At 37.1% G+C, this 8,571-nt stretch overlaps 1 long non-coding RNA gene across 1 annotated transcript in view; it reads left to right on the forward strand.

Moving 5' to 3' along the window:
- The window catches only part of LOC150075693 (uncharacterized), a 73,216-nt gene extending 65,088 nt beyond the window's left edge, over positions 1 to 8,128 (forward strand). The window contains exon 3 of the long non-coding RNA XR_016547888.1: positions 7,928 to 8,128. This is a non-coding gene — a long non-coding RNA (uncharacterized LOC150075693). The remainder of the gene's footprint in view (positions 1 to 7,927) is intronic.
- Positions 8,129 to 8,571: the final 443 nt, after the last annotated feature.

Below are 8,571 nucleotides of genomic sequence, written 5' to 3' on the forward strand. Positions count from 1 at the left end.
GTTAGAAAGAGATAAGTTTCATGCATTGTGTGATATTGGAGGGAGACAAGGTGTTCTTTCCCCCTATTGGAAATAGTCATCATAAATTGTAAGAATATTTGTCCAAGGTGGATCTGATGGTGTCATATCCTGAAAGATATTGCCAATTTCTATATTCCATGATTGAGTCGGTTCTTTAAGTCTAAATGGAACAGACCTGTTTTTATTTGGTTTACTATTGTAAAATAACTCCCATTCAGTATTTATTATACAGACATCTCCAGTTAGGGCAGTGGTTTTCAACCGGGGTGCCAAGTAATTTGGGTTTAAGTTACTTAAACTTATTATTATTTTTTAATTTATATGTTTATTTCATTATAAAAAGGTGTACAGTATCTTTTAAATTTTATGGTGACATATAATTGATGCTTATTTAGTACCTCTGTATAAAGAATAAAATTATATACTGTATAATTTGTATTATGAAATGTAATTTTTATAATTATATTATTGTAAAAAATAGCATATAACATATTTTTTTTAATATTATATATATATATACACAGAGAGAATTGGATCTAACAGGCAGAAAATTGAGTAGGAGTGCCGCAAAATAAAATAAATTACTTAGGGGTGCCCTTATTAAAAAAGGTTGAAAACCACTGGGTTAGGGTGAGAAGGAAGACTGCGGATTTTTGCAGCATACAGCAGAAGTAATGTTTTTCTGTGGAGATGTAATGGAGGTTTGTGGGCTTTGATGTAAAGACTGAACTGGGGAGGTTCTGAAAGCCCCTAGAGAAATTTCTGAGCACTGCTGTATGGTGTTTAACCGCTCTAAAGTACTTTTCCTCAGAGAGTCATATACTGGAGAACCATGGTCCAAGCAGGACGTGATGAGAGCTCTATAAAGATGGATCAAGGTATCAGCGTCTCATGACACAGATGATACACCAGAAAATATTCAACTTCTTCAAACAGATGGTTCAAAGATAGACCACATATGCTTGAAAGTTTAGTTTCCTATCTAGCACCCACTAGGCCAAGAAAATAGACAGTGCAAGCAAGGGGAATTGAAACGTTATTGATCTTTAGCTCGGGATCAGGATGAAGTGACTGTAATTTGTAGAAGTGAGTAGTGGTGGATTTCTGCTCAGCAAGATGGTATCCGTTACGTAAGGTCCAGGATTCTATTCTGGCAAGAGCAATTTGTAACTGTCTTTCAACGGTATTCATACTTTGTGATTGGCAGGATATGGTGAGGTCATCTGCATACATGTATATTTGAGTAGTTTTTGGGAGATTTCAATATATTGTTGACCAAAATCGCAAATAGGGTAGCACTCAATATGGAACCTTGTGGGACACCCTCTTCTTGAATGCAAGATGCTGACAGTATGTTTCGATATCGGACTTGAAAGGTGCGAAATTTTAAAAAGTTCTGAATTATTTGAGGAAGGTAGCCTCTCAACCCCAACTGATGCATATCTTTAATAATACCATGATGCCATGTGGTACTGAACACTTTCTGAATATCTAGGTTGACCATCACTAGATGCTGTTTCATGACGAAGGCATTTTGTATGTTGGATTCAATTTTTACAAGTAAATCTAGGGTAGACCTGTTTTTATGGAAGCCATGTTGGTGATCCGAAAGAAGATTTTGGAAGTCTAGAATCCAGGTGAGCTTCTAATGCACCATCCTTTCAAATATTTTGCCCAAACAGCTTGTTAATGATATCGGTCAGTAATTATGTACTAGAATGGGATCTTTGCCTGGTTTTGGTATAGCACAAATATAGGAATGCTGCCATGAGAGAGGATATATATTTTCTGAAAATATATAGTTATAGGAGTAATAATATGCCAAGATCGGCTTCACATAGATGCTTTAGCATACTGTAGTGAATGCAGTCTGGTCCTGCTGCACTATTTGATGATTTTCTCAAGGACTCTTTGAGCTCAGCAAGAGTAAACGGTTGGTTATACGGAAGTGAGAGACTATTTGAAAAATTCAATTTTTGGCATTCTTGATTAGTTTTAATGTGTTGAAAGGAGGTCACATAAGAGGATGAGGTGGAAATATTATAAAAAGGCTCTGCTAATGCATTTGCTATATCAGTAGGGAGGACAGGTCTTGCCTATTCCTTTGTATTATTGGAGATTGCAGTGGTAGAAATTTCCCATTGAGAGCTTTTATTTTTTTCCAGGATAATTCCAGTGTCAGTATTTTTGTTAATAGATGAGGTGAAGTTAATCCAGGATTCATGTTTTGCTTTTTTCCTAAGTTGTCTAGCTCTGGCTCTACGTTTTTTTGTAAACAGTTAGGTTGCCAGTAGTTGGGAACTTACAAAAGTGGTTCCAAGCTCAGGTTTTTATAACATTTCTCTTTGGATCATTCTTTCACCATTGATTTTGGTGTACATGCGCTGGTTGGATTTTGGAATCGAAGTTTCTGCTGCAGATAATATATGGCTGATAATGTGGTCAGTTACGTCTTCAATATGTTGTTGCTGTACATATTGGTTGTACAGATGGATAAGTCTATGGCTGACGTACCTGTAGGAAGTTAAACATGAGTTGGAGACCCAGTGTTTAATATACAGTACAATGCTATTTTGAACATTGTAATATTAAATATACTTTCATGTTAAGTAGTGTAATTACAATTACACTATTCAGTATGAAAGTACTTCCAACAAAAAATACCACTTCACAGCAGAATGAAAAGCACTCCTATCACTCAAAAATAGTAGTTCACATGCATTAGCATTAGTAGAGGCATATGATGCAAGAAAGCGAGCTTATGCAGCATCAGCCAAAAAAAAAAAAAAAACCAACTCCCATTTCACCTCTCCATTTGTTCGAAATGTCCAGCTGAGCCTTAAATTTATTTAGGCTGTCAACTTCCACAACAAGGGATGGAAGTCTATTCCACCAACCAACTACCTGCTGGCTAAAGGCAAATTTCTGCACATCTATCCTACATCTGTCTTTCCTCAATTTGAATTTATGTCCTCTCAGGTGAGAGGACATAAATTCTACTGAGCAAGAGGAAGAATCCCATCGGCATTGAGCATGCTCAAACCATTCAAGGCTTTATGCACCTCTATCAGATCACCTCGCCGGTGCCTAGTCTCCAGACACCGCAGTATCCAAAACTTCAGCTTTTCTTTGTAAGAGCAACCCTTTGTTCCATTCACTAATCTTGTTGCCCTTCTCTGTACTCGTTCCAGCAGCTCTACATCCTTCTTGAAATGAGGCTTCCAGACCTGTATACAAGGTGTGGCCTGACCATTGCCTTACACAAGGGAATAATCATCTCCTTATCCCTGCTAGAAAAATTCCTGTATATCATTGACAAGACACCATGAGCTACTCTTGCAGCCCGTCTGCACTGCTCAGAGAACTTCATATCTGCCTGCACTGTTACCACCAGGTCCTTTTCATTCTCTACCACTGTCAGTGTAGTACCACAGAGTAGATACGTTGCTCTGGGGTTACTGTTTCCCATATGTAGTACTTTACATTTGTCAATGTTAAACTTCATTTGCCACCTCTCAGCTCATCTGCTCAACCTTTCCAGATCCTGTTGCAGCAGCATAGCATCAGTAGTGTCCTTAACAACCCTGCCAACCTTTGTATTGCCTGAAAACTTGGACATTAAACTTGGACATCATCAATATCATTTATAAATACAGAAAAGAATAATGGACTTAACACTAAACCATTAATTAAACCACTAATGCTTACTGACAAAGCATATGTGGGGCTTTCTATAAATGATACAATAGGTCTGAGTGGGACTTCTGTCTTATGAGTTTTTGGAAGTCCATTAAACCTAGAAAACATAGAAAATGCAAATGCTATAAAAACTGCTGATTACAATAAGTCTGCTGTGGGCGAACATTTTTGGGAGAAGCAGCATCAAATCTCCCCAGAGGATGCGGTTATTGTGGATCGAGCGCATGGGTTCTGGAACCATAAATGGCTCGAGAGTCTACGAATCTGTTCATCCGACCACAATATTATGAATAGGGACAGAGGTATGCGTATGCATCCTCTGTTTGAAACTATCGTCCTAAGTACGGATGAACGGTTTTGCTTGACACATTCCCGAGCTGTTTCCGCTTCCAGTTCAGACCATGCGCCAACTGAACCACATGTATAAGTACCGTGAGCCTGTTATATAAGGACGTGCTGCAGGAAGTTTTGTTACTACTGAGGAAGGAAGCCAAAGCTTCCGAAAGCTCCAGATTTTTAACATTTTTATCGCTTTTAATCCGGTTTATTTTAGTGTATTTTATCGCAAGGATTTCATCATAGTTTTAATGTTTTTTACAATGTACATAATTTAATTTAATATAATAAATATAATATTTATTTTATTTTATTTGTAAATATTTTAGTTACAGTAAAATACTTATATTTTCATGGTTGGTGTATGAGTCTATTTATTGCTAAAATATAACTGAAGTCTTGTCTAGGTGATCCTGCAGTGCTTCTTTAACCAGTGCCTCCATTAATTTTCCTGGAACAGAAGTGAAACTCACAGGTCTATAATTGTGTCAGCCTTTGATCCTCCTTTGTGAATTGGGGTCACATTTGCACGTCTCCAGTCTATGGGTACCTCCCCTGAGTCCAAGGAAGCTCTCATAATTATGGCTAAGGGTTTTCTTACTTCCTTTGCTGTTGGCGCCTCCATAGCCAGGTGGGCAGGAGCAGCAGTGCGTAACACGCGCTTCTTGATTAGACCGGGGTTCGAGCCTGTGCCCACCAAATATGGAGGATGCGGAAAGGTCAGGGAATGACCACCGCATATCCCCCTGGAGTAATATGGCCTTAGCTGCTAATGCTCCTAAAAAACAAACAAACCGCTTTCCTTTGCTGCCTCCTTTAATATAACTGGATAGATCCCATCCACCCCGGGTGCCTTTTTTTTTTTTTTTATGTTTATCCTCAACAATTTCTCCTCCACTTTCCTCTCAGTTATTACGAAATCATCTAGCTCACTGCCAGAGTTTACTTCACCTCTGGCATTCCCCTTCCCGAATAACTCCTCATGTGTGAATGTCGATGCAAAATATTCATTTAGTTTGTTAGCTACCTGAGCAAGATCATCAACAGTTGAACCATCGATATCAAATGTACCAATCTGATTCATCCTCTTCCTTCTAGAGTTTACATAAGTAAAGAACTCCTTGCTGTTTTTCTTTGCATCCTTTGCCAAAGATTTCCATTAATCTGCCTTTTCCTGCCTAACTTCATTTACAACTTGATTACAGACCAACTTATATCTATCATAGGCTTTTGTGTCACCTGTTAATTTATATGTATGAGATGCATTTTTCTTCTCTGCCACATGTCTAATTAGTTCATCTGACATCCATTTAGACCTAAATCTTGAACAGTATTTCTTAGTTGGTATGAAAAGCCTAGTAGCTTCCAAGATTATTTCTTTGAATGCTTCCCATTTTGAATTTGCTGTTGGTAACGTCATCAGTTGGTCCCACTGTATAGAATTTAAATACTGTCTCAGACCATCGTAGTCGCCGTTACGAAAGCAAAAACCCTTCCCTTTACCCCTCTTGGTAGTTACCTCTTTGAGTAAATCCCACTTCAGCACACTGTGATCACTGCCACCTAGTGGTTCCTTTATCTACAGATTCATGATGCATGAAAAATCACTACTGATAATCAGACCAAGAGTATTCCTCCCTCTAGTTGCCTCCCGAACATGCTGATGTAGAAAACAATCATCCAATAAATCCACAAAAGCCTTGCTAGTGTGTGAGTGACCAGCCCCCAAATTCCAGTCAATATCTGGGAAATTAAAATCTCCCATTATAAGACTCTCTGATTTACTTGCCCACTCTATTTCCCACTCTATTGTACAGTTTCTTATTATACTCATCAGAGTCATTAGGCCTATAGCACACTCCTACTCTCAATGTTGATCTCCCAATGCTTATGTCACACCAAAGTGACTTGCCACTGCATTGTCCAGCGATGTCGACTGGCTTCACTTCCTTGGATTTTATGTGTTTCTTAACTAATAGCATAACCTCTCCTCCCTTCCTATCCTGTCTATCCTTTCTGCACACATTGTACTCCCCAAATTCCAGTTCTGCATTCTTATATCTGTGTAACACCACGTCTCTGATATCCCAACAATATCTGCCTTTGATGTTTTGAACAATATCTCAAATTCATCAAATTTATTTACTGAACTCCTAGCATTGGTGTACACGCAAATATACATGCACCTGTTCCTATTCTTTGCTACCCTAACACAACCCATTTGTTTACTTGTACCGCAATGACTCCCAGCAGTCTCTGAAATATCCTGCATCTTGTTTTCCAGGCTGCTGCTCATTCCAATAGAAGCAGTGCAAGAATCACTTTCACCTCTGCCAGTGGCTACTATTAATCTATTAGTCCTTGTATCCCCCCCAAGCTAGCAGTTTTTCGACCCACCTAACACTGCCTCAATTGCATCAGCAAATATTCTTGCACCCTTTGTATTTAAGTGTATGCCATCCCTGTAGAAGCATTCTCTCCTGTTAACAAGTACAGACAAGGCTGAAAAAAATTCTACCCCTTGAGCCTTGCACAATCTTTCCAGGGCCGAATTGATCGACAAGGCTGTCATCACATACTCCCTCCTATCGTGTCTGGGCAGAATTGCAGACACTTTCGACTTCAACCCTAATTCACTGCTTTTTTCCAACAGTGACTTGTACTTGTTAAGTAATTCTGCAGGTCTCCTACTCTTAATATCATTAGTGCTAACGTGTACAACTGTATCACCTTTTGTGCCCTTAAAAGATGATATCTGCTCTTCAAACGTTCATCAACCTTTGTCCCTGGCAGACATTTCCTGGTCCTGTTCCACCTATCCTTTTACAAATCATGTTCCCCATTTCCCTGACAATAGAGTCACCAACAACATGACTCACATAAGTAGCACTTTACACTCATATAAGACAATGACTGAATGGGGTAGTTACTCTTTTGTATCTTGAAGATAAGGATATTTCTTAATAAGAGGGGAGGTGTATTTTTATCAGCTAAATAGTGTGTGTGAGTGAATGAGTAATAGTAACTTAACTTTTATATGAATTGCTATTAGAATTTTATTTTAGAGAGGGGAGTGATTTAATGTGTGGAATGAATGAACTGAGAGATGGAATTTGAGACTTTTCAGTCATTTTTTGCTTCAACCTAGGTATATTTTCTTAAAAATATATAACTATATTTGTTATATTATCTATATTAGTTATATTTTCTTAAACAATATAACTAATTTTAATTTTTTTTTTTTTGCATAAAAGTGTATGCTGTCCCAGAATCTCCATTTTTTATTCTAATATTTGGGTTAGTTTGCTAAAAAGTAAATATAACACTTACTTTTAGCAATTAAATTTTAGTCTCTATATTAAATTTAACAATGATAGAGCATTACATCTTTGTTAAATAAAACTTTTGCATTGAAAGTAAAAAAAAAAAAAAAATGTAACCCCACTCGCCTTCTCCTCTAAGTTTCTTGTGCATGTAACAACCTTGACCCCCTGAATTAGTAAAGAGGAGTAATAATGTTGGCTCTTGCTGGCATTGTGCATAGTGCAAAACAGCATTGTTTCAGAACAGCTCTTCTGAAACAAGCAAATCAACTAGCTTAAATATTATTTATCATTTATAATGCCTCTAATGGTAGCAGCATTATTAAGATATGTATGATGTTTAAAACTGCTAAAAAAAAATAATAATAATACTTAGAGGTGGTAAAATAAAATAGAGGGGAATAATTAAACTTGCATGAATAATTAACAAAATCCAAATAAGCAGATATTTGAATTGTTTTAACATCTTACATTTAAAATTATTAGTGTGGCAGAAAAACTATGTATGTGTTCAGCTTGAAGCCAAAATATTGTGAACCCTGTTACAGGAGCCTGTACCAGTGACATTCCAAGGAAAAGACCAAGGACAGTGATAAGAATAAACAGCTGTTGCAAACACTCCCTTTTCACTTGAAACAATTTGTGGAGGGGGAGGTAGTCAACTATGGAAGAATCTCAAGTCAGCTTTCAAAGCATGTTAGTAAATATCAATAAAAAAAATGCATTTTTGATAATATTTATGTTAGAATGTATAAATGGCTTAAACTGGTACATCTTATTAGAAAACATAATAAAATGAAACTCACTTAATCTTTTGCTTCAGTGTTCTTTTCTTTAAACATAAATCGAGCCAACAAAATCTGATTTCAGGTAATTAACTTCTAACAAAAAAGTGAGCATAGTTATATTGCCCAACAGCATATGTACCCTACTTCAACTATGATTATCACTTACAGTCAAGCAGAGTGCATCCATGCGTGCATCATATTCTAAGTACCATTTTTCGAAAACTGAAATTCAGAAACGATTTTAATGAAATTAATACAAGTGTACTGATGAGAAATGATAAATCTCAACAGTGGGAAAAGTTTCTCCCACAATTAATTTTTTAAAAACTTTATTTAATCTGTTGGTTAAGTAAAAATTATTGGCACGTTCTGCCAAGGGCAGGTGAATAGCATACACCTCAACA

This window comes from Mastigoproctus giganteus, chromosome 14, assembly GCF_048544385.1.
Source record: "Mastigoproctus giganteus isolate SK-2022 chromosome 14, ASM4854438v1, whole genome shotgun sequence".
Classification (NCBI taxonomy): Eukaryota; Metazoa; Arthropoda; class Arachnida; order Uropygi; family Thelyphonidae; genus Mastigoproctus; species Mastigoproctus giganteus.